General features: G+C 50.9%; 1 protein-coding gene across 4 annotated transcripts in view; it reads left to right on the top strand.

Moving 5' to 3' along the window:
* Nucleotides 1–10,208: 10,208 nt before the first annotated feature.
* Nucleotides 10,209–14,020, top strand: part of LRRC20 (leucine rich repeat containing 20) — an 87,001-nt gene continuing 83,189 nt past the window's right edge. For all 4 annotated transcript variants that reach the window (XM_045083453.1, XM_004769522.3, XM_004769524.3 and 1 more), the window contains exon 1: nt 10,209–10,316. The gene's annotated coding sequence lies outside the window, so the exon portion shown is untranslated. The remainder of the gene's footprint in view (nt 10,317–14,020) is intronic.

Here is a 14,020-nt window from a genome sequence, read left to right as displayed (position 1 = left end):
GGTTAAAGGAGGTCATAAATGTAAGGCTTCAGTCCATAGGGCTGAAGAGGAAGAGATACCAGAACTCTCTCTCTGCCATGTGAGAATGCAGTAAGAAGGCAGCTGTCTACTGCCAGGAAGAGAGTCCTCAAATCAAAATCAAATCAAACTGGCATCTTCCTCTTGAACTTCCCTCTTGAACTTACTGACTGTAAGACAATACATTTCTGTTGTCTAAGTCACCCAATCCATGGTATTTTTGTTCTGGAAGCCTGAACAGATTAAGACATGGGGTTATCAGGAGGCAGTTTATGCTATAAATATAAGGTTGAGGAACCTGAGTTTAGTCGTGTGTTCTCTCGTATCTTCAACTGGACTTTTTCTGTCTCCTCTGATTTTTTTTTTTTTTTCAACATCAGAGTTTAAGCATGCCCAAGTCTCTATAGCTTTAAACATCCCTCTCTGGGTCCCAGCGCCCTTCCTAGCGATAGCCATGTTTTCCTTCCCACCTTCCAGCCAAGCTTCTGGCATTGTCTACACTTGAGGGATTAGCACACTCTCATTTCTGTGTATTCACTCTTCGGTCCCTTCAGCTGGGCTTCCACCCCGCAATAGCTCGGAATCTGCTTTGCTGTTACATCCATCAGACTCCCTTCGGTCCTCATCTGACTGTTCTCTTTTTCTCAGCCCGCCCTCCTCCTCTGAGTTTCTGGACACTGTTCTCTTCTGCTTCCCTTTATCTCTTCCTGGCATCTCCTTTGCCATCTTCATCTGCCCTCTGCTACCCTACTGCCCCACATGGAAATGTTGACATTCTCCAGGTTTTGTCCTTGGTCCCCTTTCTTTCTCACCGGGGAGCCGTCCCACTCCTTTTGCTCCAGCATCCGCTGAGGGTTCCCACACCTCCACATCCGCTGAGGGCTCCCACACCAAGGAATCTTCAGCCCAGATTCCTTGAGGCTGCTTGGATGTCCCTCAAACACTGTATGTCCTGTAAGCCAAGCCTACTGCTCCCCCTCCTCCCACCCAGCTCCAAGTCCTCTCCCCTCCCGCACATCATTTCCTGGAACATGGCATCGTCATCCTCAGATCGCTCCAGTCAGAGACTTCAGGTTAACCTCCATTCCTTTTTTCCCTCATTCCTCAACTCTAGTCAGGCACAGTGACTTGACTTGTCGGCTTCCTAAATATTTACGTGCGCCCATCCATTCCTATCTCCTCTGCCTCTTCGTCCCATATAGAGACCCTGAAGGACTCCAGTGTATCTGTTGCTGCTATATGGCAGGATTTAAACAGGCAAAGGGAAAAGTAGAATGGGTGCACTGAGGAAATGATCTTTCACTCTTTCTAAAGCTGTAGGAGAGGAGTGGATTGATGTCTGGAGGTGCAGGGTTTTTAGTGGATTTTTAATGAATTCTGTGCCATTGGAGGCACTCAAGGAGAGGATACTATAGTGTGGTCTACTGCTTTGGGTGTGACGTGGGGCTGGACCCAACGTGGCACTTTGGTGAACACATCTGGCTCACAGATGTGTTCTATTTGGCTCATGAATGGTTCAAAATTGTTTAATGAGTTTCCAACATTCAAAACCCAGGTGGCTCAGCTGGTTAAGCATCTGCCTTAGGCTCAGGTCATAATCCCAGAGTCTCAAGATCGAGTCACACGTCAGGCTCCCTGCTCCACAGGGTGTCTGCTTCTCCTTCTGCCCCTCTCCAACTCATGTTCTCTTTCTCTATCTCTCTCTCTCTTTCTCTAATAAATAAATAAAATCTTTAAGAAATCAATAACACAGTTTGCTTTTAAATTAAAAAAAACATGTAGATTTAAAGATAAGAAAACGGATTTTTAGCTTTTCTGGAAAAGTCGGAATTAGCAATTCCGGGACCGAGCCCAGGGTCAAGACTGGGAGATGGCTTAACAGCTGCTGCATCTGATGGACTGTTCCCCACAGTGTCTACTTGTGGCTTCAGTCACTCATGCTACTGCCTGGACCCTGGAAGCATCTGAGTTTGCTAAACCCGAACTAGATATTCCCCTGTTTCCATCCAGCCTGGGATTTTACACTACCATATTTCAGCAATGGAGAAAGTTCCCCTGGGATTTCCTCGCAGCTCGGCCATGTCACTAGTCCCGGAAAGTCCCCCTTCCCTTGTCTCTGCAGTAAGAAGTGTAACTGGACCTGTCTGCTTTTTGCCTTTACCCACCACATCCCTTTCCTGTCCACCCCACTAGTGTTCCTGTTCCAAATACTCTTCTGGTTGAGGTCTTCTGTTCTCTGTGGTCCACTCAGCTCTAATAGCGTGGCTCTTTGAAGCCCAGCCTTTTCAGGTATTTTGGTTAGAGGATGTGTGCCCATGTCTCACCGGAGGTTACGTGACTCGCAGAGTGAGACATTGCAAGATAGATGAGTGGGGACGTTCTTATACGAGGTTCAGAATGTCTGCTAATGGATGCAGGGGAGCGAATGACCATCCAAGGAGATGCTAGACTGGTTAGAAATGCTTTCAGCCGCAGATAAGAGAAACGGCTCCTCAAAATCCTGAGTCAAAGCCATGTGACAGAATGTCCAGAGTTCTGAGGTTGCTGGAGTGGGTTCAGGGCCACTGTCACAGTCAGAGCTGGCAGCCGAGGTTGTAGCTATCATAGTCACACTCAAGGCAGGAAGAAAATGGTCTCATTTTATCAGGAAAGCAAACACTTGCCCAAATACCTTCAGCTGATTTCTGTTTTTATTTCACTGCTGTGGTGGATGTCCTTCCGAAAAAGATTGGTCGGAGCCCTGAGCACCAGGACCTAAGAATATGACCTTATTTGGAGACTGCAACTTGAAAAAGGTAGTCAAGATAAAAACAGGTCATTCGGGTGGGTTCTAACCCCATATGACCGTGTCCCTGTAAAACAGGGAAATTTGGACAGAGAGGCACAGGAGGAAGGTGATGTGAAGGAACAGTGGAAGAAGGTGGCCATCTACAGGCCAAGGAGAGAGAGCTGGAGGAGAGCCTTCCCGCACAGCCCTCACAAGGAGCCAGTCCTGCGACACTGCAGCAGTACTGTGTGACAGTAAATGTCCACTGTTCAAGCTACCAGTCTGTGGCACCTTGTCATGGCAGCCCTACAAAATGGACACAATCGAGCAGACCATGACACATGGCTCCCTCTGGTTTCAACAGAGGCAGGAAGGCAAGGACTTCATTGACATAGAGCTGCCCCGAACAAAATGGGATTCTGCTGATGAGAAAAAAGAAGACAGTGGATGTTGGAATGGGTGCCAGTAGCATCTGCCGATATCCTGTGGAGTCAGGGACAAGAAAAGCTGGTCTACAAGAAAGGGTGAAGAGAATGGATGCATTAATAATTTCCCGCCCCACTGATGAACAAAGAATTGGTTAATAAGCATTCCCAAGCCTGTAGGGTCACCAGACCCCTTCTAGGTAGAGGTTATTTCCATTGTCGATCTCTGGCCTTCCCTCGAGCAGCTCATAAGTAGACTGTGGATACAAGATCTATGCTTATGAGCCATGTTTCCCTGGGCCCCAGTAGTCTGAGCATGAAAAGCAAGGTTTATTTCTTTGGCTTGGTCCCCACCTACTGAACTGTAGGCTGCCCGCATCCCAAATCCCTCCCTTGGGCAGAGATGCTAATTGTTCCCTAGTATCCATTGCCCCTTCCTCTTTTCCATAATGAAATCTACAAGTTTTAACTGAGCACTTGACCACCCAGCCGTAGACTATATTCCCAGCCTCCCTCCAAGTTAGGTGTGGTCACATGACCCAGTCTGGGCCATGGGGAGTGAAGGAAACTGAGGCCAGCAATATAAACGGTCATCCCCTTAAAGGCAAACTGGCTTGGCCAGGATGCCTTCTTTTCTCCTTCCTGCCAGCTCGGAAAGGGTCTAACTGCTGCTGCACTCTGGGACCCAGAGATGGGAGAAGCATACTGAAGAGGACCCTGTCAGCTGGCCGTGGTGGTTTTTAGATGACTTGCTGCAACAGAGCTGTCAACCTTCCCTAGATCACCTGTTTCCAAGAGAGAGGGAAACAGATTCTTTTGTTTTGGATCTTTTTTCAGCAGCCTAGCTGTCCGCCAGAGTAGGGGTGCCCCATGAGTGCTTGCAGACATACTGCCCTCTAACGCTGTGGGGGGTGGGGAATACTCTCCAGGATGACATTTCCAAGTCCCAATGCAGGCCTGTCTCTGGCTTTCAGTTTCTCACTGGAACGACCCAGCTAGGGCCCGGGGCGGGGCCATGGCAGACAAGCCTTAAAGACGCACTTTCAGGCTGTGCCTCCATGGGATTCGCAGCTGAGAGGGAGTGGTTCCTTAAATGTTGTACCCTGGGAGCCTCTGAGACCACTCCCTAGTCTAGGATTGCCAGAAGCTGTAGATTTGTTGTGGCCATCCTCTTTTGTCTCTGAGGGGTCTTCTATCATGCTTTCCACCTGGGCCTGAGATCAGTGACACTGCCCACTGACCTCCAGCCCCCGTCTATCTCCAGACCTCCTGATGCAACTTCCAAGACCTTGTTGGACAGCACCCAGTGGATGTGCCCTTAATGGTCTTCGGAACATACCCTAAATCCTGCTGCTAGTCAGCCCTAGACCCACACATCCTTTGATCTATAGAGGGCACAGCCCAGGCCCCTGCTCCTGACCCCTCTCCCAAACATTTTTCCCCTTCATCCCCACATCATTTCCAAGCGCTGCCCTGTCTACCTTGGCAGTATCTCTTGCATCTGTCCCTTTTCTGTTCTCTCTACAGCTACCTTCCTCACGTGGACCACCCACAGGACGACCTTGCATGGGCCCGTCTAGACTTTGGCCACCATGCACGCAGGCTGTGGGGCTGGGCTAGCTGAGGTTGAATTCTAATTGTACCACTCAGTAGCTGCGTGACCTTTGACAAACTCTTTACCTTCTGTGTGCCTTTGTTTCCTCATCTTTAAAACGGGGCTGCTAGCAGGTGTGTGTGTGTGTAAAGATGGAATAGATAACGCAAAGTATGTGGTGGAAAATGTGAGATGTTAAGTATGAACTATTATTGCTGCTGTTATTAGCATTATTGTTTCAAATCACCCTGTGCTCTGTTCCTTCCTTCCATAGTGCTTCTGGAAGGAAGTGACCTGTCACTCCCTTGACCAATATGTTTACTCCTCCCCATACTTACCCCTCAGGGGCCCTTCCATATTGTCTCTGGGCTTGACCATGGTTTGGCTAATAACCTAACAGAGTTTGTGCCACTAGCTGAGGCTTGAAAAGTTTTTTCACGATGGGCTTGCCTTTTAGACCAGGCTGGTCCCCTGGTAAATGACCATGTGGAGCAGAGGCCCCCGTCTGTCCCCGCTGAGGCCCCTCGGCCAACAGCCTGCTGACTGCCAGATGCGGGAGTGAGGCTGTTCTAGACCATCCAGCCCCAGCTGGCTGCCAGCTGACTGCAGAGTTCAGCCCAGCCAGTTCAGACCAGAACCACCCAGCTGACCTAAAGAATTGTGAGAAATGACACATGTTTGTTCCTGCAAGCTGCTGAATTTCAGGGTGGTTTGTTGCAAAGCAAAAGCTAACTGAAACACCCAGGAAATCAAGTGCCACTTTGTCATCTGGGAGCAAAGGCTCTCATGAGGGCTCAGTGTAGCTTGGCGGACCAGTCCCACGGCTCCTTAGGCACCCGTCCCCCCCATCCCCTCATCCACTCCTCCCACCTTCAGTCTCAGCCAGAGTGAGCCCTTGGGTGTTCCCAGGAATGCTTTATGCTTTCTGGCTTCTTACCCTGTGCTGGGGCCGAGCCCCACTCTGGGAGTGCTCTTCCCTTCTCTCCTCCTTTCCCTGTCTCATGTCCTACTTGGTCTTCTCTATTATAATTCATCAGATCCTTGAAGGCATTTTAAGACTTCTTCGAGGGGTCGAATTCCCTGTGGTTGGTGGGCCAAATGGAGCAACGCACCCTTGAAACTCTTCACTTGGTACTGCAGAACTCCTAGCTCTCTGTGGTTGTGGGGACAGTCTTTCCCAAGGCAGGACATACATTCTTGGAGGTCCAGGCGCACTGCTTTGAGAGAGTGATTCCCTTTTTAAATTTCTGCCAAACATTTTGAATCAACCAAGGCACTGCCATGTCTTTACTAGCTTGCTAGCACTTGCTCGCCTCATTTTAGAACAAAGAGAAGAGCCTCAGGAGCAGGCCGTTAGTAGGCAACCGTAATGTTTCATTTTATTCACTTAATTATATTTAACAAGTTTTTCCAGTTCTATTGGAATAGAACTAACTTGCAGTATTTATTTTTCAGTTTACATCCTATCTGTGGCAAGTGATACTACCTTTCATTTCTAGTAAGGATATGTGGTTTTCTGTTATTTTTTTCTCTTTGTCTTTCTTTCTTTCTTTCTTTCTTTCTTTCTTTCTTTTTTTTAAGAGAGGGAGGGTGGGGAGGGGCAGAGAGAATCCCAAGCAGCCTCTGCCCTCAGTATGGAGCCCGACCTGGGGCTTGATCTCACAATCCTGAGATCATGACCTGAGCTGAAATGGAAAAGGAGAGATTTGAGGTCTGGTTTTCATTTTTTAGAGCTGCTGTAATAAAGAATCACAAACATCTCACAGTTCTGGAGGCTGGAAGTCTGAAATCGTGGCGTGGACAGGACTGGTGCCTTCTGAGGCCGAGGAAAGACCTGTTCCAGGCCTCCGTCCTTGGCCTGTAGATGCCTCTCTTCTCTGTGTGTCTCTTCACAGTGTCTTCCTTCTGTGCCTATTTGTCTGTGTCTAAATTTCCCCTTTTGACAAGGACCTAGTCATATTGGATTACGATCCACCCTACTGATGTCATTTTGATTTGATTACTAATGTAAAAAGCCTGTCTTGAAATAAGGCCACAGTCTGGAATCCTGGGGCTTAGGACTCTTAACCCATCTTTTGGTGGCAGGAGAGCGGTATCAGTAAACCCACAATAGGCCTTGAGATTGAGATTGATTCTAGTAATTTTTGGTTGGGAAGTGGTTCCCATCAGGGCTCCTAGTCTTTGGAGTTGAGCTGTTGGCTTTGGGGACAAGAAAGTACCCCTTCCTCAAGTACCCTGAGAGTTGATCCTGCTTGATGAGGGGAAAACCTGCAGGAACTAGCCAAATAAGGGGCTTCCTACCAAGCAGGTAGCAGCAAGGCTTTGAGGAAATTAACAAGGGCTATATTTAAGCTCTGGCAAAAAAGAAAAAAGCCCCTCTCTGTTTCTAGGTGAAAGTGTATGGCTTCCAGCTCACATGACCAGGTCTCCAAAGATGCTCTGTTTGGCGGCAGGAGCCCGTTTGGGGCCCACGGAGCTTCTTCACTGAGAAGCCTCAGTGGGGCTTTCTCTTGCACAGCCCTGTCTTCCTGATCGCCTCATTTGTTACTCTGGAACCGAAGGTGGCAATGGATAGCTTGTGAGTGAGAGATAACATTTTTGCCATTTGACTGTGTTGAACGAGATCGGTAAACATCACGATTGAAAATCTTAGCGCCGTGATAAATACTGAGCACCCACTGTGGGCTGGGTGTCACGGGAGTATTTATCAAGCACTACAGTAGATTGCAAAACTAGCCTTGATTGTCTACCCATCCCCATATCCATGTTCCTTGCAATGTGACCTTGCTGCTCTTGCCATCAGAAGATGGAATCTATTTTCCCACCCTTGAATCTGGGTTAGACTCATGACTTGGTTTAGTCAATACGACTATGGAAGTAATGTAATGCCAGCTTTGAGCCTAGATCTTTAAAGATCTTGCATGAGTCCATTCTTGCTCTTGGAACCGCACAGCTCCGTGTGAACCTGGGCTAGCTTACTGGCGGATGAGAGATGTGTGACCCAGTTACCTCAAGTGACAGCTAGCCATCTCCCCAGAAGCAGAAGCCTCTGGCTTCCCAGAAGCATCTGCTGAGACCAGAACAGCCTAGGTGAGCCCAACCTAAAAGGCTGACCCATAAAAATCATAAGCTAAGTAAATATTTATTATTTTAAGACACTTCTGGGGTACCTGGGTGTTTCATCTGGTTAAGGGTCTAGCTCTTGAATTTGGCTCAGGTCATGATCTCGGGGTCCTTAGACGGAGCCCCATGTTGGTCTCTGCGCTAGGAGTGGAGCCTGCTCAGAGTCTCTATCTCCCTCTGCTCCTTCCCTCCCTCAAAAAAAAAAAAAAGAAAAGAAAAGAAAAGACCCTTCTGCACTTTGGGGTGTTTTATGATGCAGGGACAGAAAGTACTGACTGATACCAGAACTTACTATGTGCCAAGCTCTGGCTGAGCTAAAATCAGGCAGAGTCTTGGGAGAAAAGACATTTGCAGAGATGGCATAGTCATGGGCCTGGAGCAGTAAGTACTCTGGAGAAGCAAACTCACCAGCCACAGGAGCCGTGGTCTTTGAGCTGGGCAGGAGTCTTCTCCCTGTGGAGTTGGAGGGTCCAGGATGAAATTTTTGGGAGAGAGGAGAATATAAGGAACGAATATGGGGTGCCCCAGGCTGGGCCATCAGTCAGTGGTATTCACTGAGCCCTTACTATATGCACAGAAGCACTAGTCTGGCGATCTCAGGTCTGTATATGGCCTGGAAGAGAAGAGAAGACTTCTCTGGAAAAGATTTCTGTGGAAATTAGCCGGAGATGTAAGGCTGTTTTCTCTTTCCTTTTTTTTTTCCCCCTTAAAATTGAGCTCTATGCCCAGCCTGGGGCTGGAACTCACAGCCCAGAGACTGAGTCACATGCTCTACTGATTGAGCCAGCCAGGCGCCCTCTAAGGGTGGTTTTAAGTGTAACAAGTGGCCGAGTCCTCTTTGTCCAGAGTAGTAAGGATCTTGGCTTGGGCAGAAGAGGACCCAACACTTTTGTTCTTAATACCTGGAACCTGGTAAATATGTGGCAGGGATAGAGTGATGATGAGGTTGGGGAAAGGTCTCCACAGATAGTCTTCGTGGGATGGAGTCAGAACACATGGCCATTCAGGGATCCCCAAGTGGTAACCCCTTGAGGGCAGGATCTGGGTCTCATTGATCTTGGCATACCCAGAGACATGGGGACCTTGCATATCCTAGGCATTCAGGTTTAAAGACTTTTTTTGGAGACGTTTCCCCTTCCCTGTATTGCCAGAAACAATGTGACTTAAAACTAAAGAAATATCTTTTCTCATAGTTCTGGTGGCTGGAAGTCCAAATCGAGGTGTCGTCAGAGTTGTTTCCTTTCTTGCCCCTTCCTAGCTTAGGGGCCTTGCCCACACAGTCCTTGGGATTCCTTGGCTTATAGGCACATCACTGCCAAATCTGCCTCTGTCTTCACATGTCCTTCTCCCCGTATGTGTCTCTTCTCATCAGAACACGATACACACCTTACTCCAGTATGACCTTACCTTAACTAATCTCTGCAGTGACCCTATTTTCGAATAAGGTCACATTCCGAGGTACCTCTTTTGGGGCAGATGACCCAACTAATAACATCCATCAAGACCCTGGGGGGAATGTGTGTTCCTTACCTGAGTGCCCCAAGCTCCCCCCACCCCACTGCCCCAGAGGCGGAATTAAATGGTCTTTCTTCAGGACTTCTACATAGTACATGCTCTGTTTACTAGAACATGGGACATGTTGATCATTGTCACAGGCTGAGTGAGGGGCCTCACCTCTTTTGTGGTCTCTGTAGTGCCTTTTAAAGGGTATATGGTGAGTACCCCCAATGAAGCCACCGCCTTTCCCTGAGCTGTCAGGCTCAGCACTGCAGGAAACTTGTCATATATTAGTCCTCGCAATGACCCCTGTGTATTTGTACTTTAACTCCTACTTTATCATGGAGAATGTTGGGATTTAGAAAGGTAAGATACTTAAGGGTAGCCATTGTTATCGTCTCTAAAAACCCAATTGGGCACCTCAAGGCGTCCCATGGAAAGTTTTCAATCCGCATTTCTCAAAGTACCCCTGATCTGGCTGATTCAACCCCATTCCCTTGAGAAGAACCTGGAGCTTCAGTCCTATTTCAGGGTCTGTGTAGCACGTTCGGGTCTACACGCCCGCCCTCCCCAGCGCTTTCCCTCCAGAAGCCGCACACAAAGCGGATCCACCCTGCGCACGAGAGCGCGCGGGCCGCTTTTCCGCGCGCCCCGCTCCCGGGCGCGGCGTGAGGACTGGCGCGCTGATTGGCTGCTCGCGGCCCGGCCTGCGGCCCGCTCCCGCTCCGGCACCTATCCTGGCGCGGCGATTGGCGGAGCGGCCGTGCGCGCACCGACAGCGGTTCCGCGCGCCCCGCCCCGCCCGCTCCAGCGCGCCACAGTTGCATGGGGCGCCGCCGGCGGCCGAGGGAGCGTGACTGCGCTGCGCAGGGCGCTAGGAGGCATTGTCGCTGTAAGTGGAGCAGAAAGCGGCCCAGAACGGGGCCCCACGCTTCGTGCCCCGCAAAGTAAATGCAGTCTGAGACTGAGCGCTGGAGGGCTGGGGGCGAGAGGGAGAGAAGTGCCCCCGGTTCTGCAGCGTCCCCTCCCCTCCCCCAGGTCACCGGGTGGAGAGGGCAGTGGTGCATCAGCTGCGGCTTCTGCAGTGCCCAGGGGCCCGGCGCCGTGCCGGCTTCTGCTTGCAAACTGCGGCGGGACCCCGGCTGGCCCGCGAGAGTGGGTGCAGCGGTGGCAGGGAGTAGGGAGCCCGGGGAAGCGGCGCAGGGCCTCCGTTCCCGCGGGAGGCGCCCCGGCCGGGAGAAGCTGTGATGTATTTCGTTCCAGAAGCAGCGCTGTCGGGATTCGCTTCCGTTCCGGGAGCCGCAGATGCCAGCCCCAGAGCATGCCTCCCGGCCTCCGGGGAGCGCGGGAGTCCCCGACCCTCTGCAATCGCCAGCTTTCGCCCCTCTCCCTGCTTTATTTTCCCCAGTCTCCGCCCGCCGCGCGAGCGGAGGGCCGGCGACGAGGAGCCATTGGCTGCGGGTTCCGGGGGGTGGGGTAGACGGGTAAGGCGGGCCCCTTGCGCTAGGCGCAAGGACCCCGGCCTGGCCCTGCGCACATTCCTGGGAGGCGCTGCCGGAGGATTCCTAGGTGCCCAGAGCGGAGTGTGCGCGCGGCGCTGCAAACCCCAAGGCTCAACACCAGGCGCCAGCCGGTCCCGCTCACGCCCCAGCGGGCTGCTTCCCTGGGGTGGGAAAGTGGGTCAACTCTGTCCAGGTCTCCAGGGCTTTCGGGGCTACTTGGATACCATCCAGACCTCCGTCTCTCACCTTCCCACCTGCTTCCCCACCTGGTGTGGCCGGAGGGACCCGCGGGAGCCCGCGGTGGGGGAGCTTGCACACATGGCCCAGGAGGCTCGAGTTGCCCTTCGGAGCGGCTGCCAGGCTCTAAAGTTCCCAAGTGACCACATGTAACTAAATATAGGAGCAGCTGGTGCGGACGGGGTGTCCGCAGCAGCTCCTCCAAACAGATCTTTGGGCTCCAGATAGGGCAGAGTCCTCACTGGGGAGAGCAGGAGCGCCAGCAGGGGGCTGCAGGCAGGGCTTAAGCAAAAACCACCCCAACTCCAGCCTTGTATCCCGGTGAAACTAGGTTATAGATCAGAAGGGCCTGTTGCCAGCTCCCACAAAGGAAGACCACTTTTCTGTTGTTTAATTTATTGTGTCCTGAATCACCTACATTTAATGCATTAATGTGGGAAATGCTTAACATTTGCAAAGACCTTTCTCAAAAGTTGTAGATCATTTGCTGCTCTCCAAACACTGGGAACTTTTCCAAACTCTGATCTTAGGCTGCTGCCCCCAGAAAACTTTACCTCGCTCCCTGCAGAGAAACAGGACAGAGTGTCTCCAGGGCCTACGGCCTCCTCCCCCTCCGCCAGTAGTCTGGGATGGATTGGCTAGCTGTCTCCCACCTTCTCTCATTTCTTTGGGTCCTTCTGCTCAGTCTGTGTCTCTCTTGCCTTCGTGAGGAGGGCACACGTGCCCCTTGGGCCTGGTGTCACAGCCCTACTAGCATCTAGCTATTCTTCGTTTCGTCGCCCAGTTTCTCCTAGTTGTGGAAGCTCATTCTGGCCTGTTCCCCATCTCTATAAATTTATTCCCCTGTGTGGCCCTTTGAGAAGGTGCCCAGGAGATGTTTGTTGGATTTAAACATTTCCTGAGGCTATGATGCCCACTCCGAGGAAAGGGGAGTTGGGATGTAGGGAGAGGGATGTATGGCTGGGGACAGCAGCCCTGCGAGTATGGCTTTGGAGCCTGGGCTGAAGGGTCTCCAGGACTTGGAGCACTTAGCCTTGAAATTAGCTAAGGCTTCCCTGCGGTCCCTTGGGGACAGTCTCTGACTTTCTTCTACTATCACTCTGCCTGTGGGTTTGGCCAGATGCCTCAAAGAGCCCAGAGGTTGAGCCTGTGGGGTTCTCCTGGGGCCCTGTAGTTGGGTTCCAGTTCCAGGAAGACTCCCTCGCATACTGATCGCTCCTGCTGGCCGGCATGATACTTCTCTTGTGGGATTGCAAGAAATGGGTGGCCAGAGTGGTGCTGACATGCTGAGTTTTGTTGACTCGTGTTTTTTTATTCATTTTTAAAGATTTTATTTATTCATTTGACAGACAGAGATCACAAGTACGCAGAGAGGCAGGCGGGGGTGGGGGGGAAGCAGGCTCCCCACTGAGCAGAGAGCCTGATGCAGGGCTCGATCCCAGGACCCTGAGATCATGACCTGAGCTGAAGGCAGAGGTTTAACCCACTGAGCCACCCAGGCCCCCCTCGTGTTGTTTTTTTATAGAGACAAGGGTCCCCCCACCCTATGGGCTGCCCTGCCTATGGGCTTTTGCACTCTGTCCACAGTAGGTCCATAGCTCTCTCTGCCACTCAAATGTGATCCAGACAGTTTTCTATTTTTCTCAAAAACACTGTAAAACAAAAGAATAGCTTTATTTTTATTTCTACCCCCCAACCTCCTCTTTCTTGGGGTTTCTGTTACATGCTAAATAAATCTTGCTTTTTTTTTTTTCTTTTTTGTCAAAGAGGCCCAGTGTTGGGTTAGATCTGAAAGGAGCCGTTGTGAAGTTGGACAACCTCTTAAGGCGCCCTTTTGGGGACCCACTCCAGACTTTTGTCATCCTATTTATTCTTCCCTCAATCCAGGGCCTCCTGACCCCACCTCAGGTCTTATACCACACCTGACCCTGCCATTCTCCTCTCTCACAATCCCGGCTTTGCCAGAGTGACAAATTTTGTCATCTGACCTGAGAGAGGGACAGTCAGCTGGACTGTAAGAAGGAATGCTCCCTGAAGAGGGGAGGGGTTGTGTTAGGTGAAGGGAAGGTGGTTTCCTGGTCAGTTACTGCGGTTGGCAGTTTGGGACAGATGGCACCTGTCAGGGGTCTAGGACACATCTGTGTGGTACCCAGAGCATCCTCTGGAATGTAAGGGGCCCTTCCTACTAATGACTGGCTCTGACAGCCAGACCTTGTAGCTTGCTCCTGTTCCCACTTTGATGTCCATTCTCTGATCTACACCGTAGAGTGTCTTTGCTTGCCACCAGGGGTGATGTTTTTAATTTGATTGTCATCAGTGGGCTGTAGGGCCTGAGGCATCCCCTGCCCTGCTCCCTTCCTCCCCCAACCCCCCCCAACCTGGTGGCAGCTAGAATAGTAAGCATAGCGCCTGGCTGAAAGTAATCAGCCCAGACAGCCCCCCTCAGGGTTAGCACAGACCCTGGGCATCTTGGAGATCGACCTTCCTTTTCCCTTGTGCTGGGAGGCCAGGAGTGACTCAGTGATGTTTCCTAGAAAGCTGTCCATCAGAACCATAAGTCCGAGCTTTTTCCTTTGTTTCTGTCCTCTTCATTCTTATGCCCTATACCTAGTAGCTGCTCCATACGTGTTTGTGATTATGGATGATAAGTATTAGGGTTAGGGCAAGGCAGGAGCATGGTACAATAGGAAGAATCCTAGGCTGGGAGTTAGGAGACTGAGCTTTTTTGTCTTCCCTCTAGCTCACTTACCTCCCCTCTTGAGCCCTCAGCGTTCTCATTCATAGCGGTTAGGGTTAAGTCACCAAGATCCCAGCAACATTGCTGTGACTCAGGCTTAGGGGATGGTCCTAAGGGCAG

The sequence above is a fragment of the Mustela putorius genome, unplaced genomic scaffold (genome assembly GCF_011764305.1).
Source record: "Mustela putorius furo isolate JIRA1106 unplaced genomic scaffold, ASM1176430v1.1 tig00000698_pilon_pilon_pilon, whole genome shotgun sequence".
In the NCBI taxonomy this organism is placed as follows: domain Eukaryota; kingdom Metazoa; phylum Chordata; class Mammalia; order Carnivora; family Mustelidae; genus Mustela; species Mustela putorius.
This window is presented reverse-complemented; position numbering and strand designations above follow the sequence as displayed.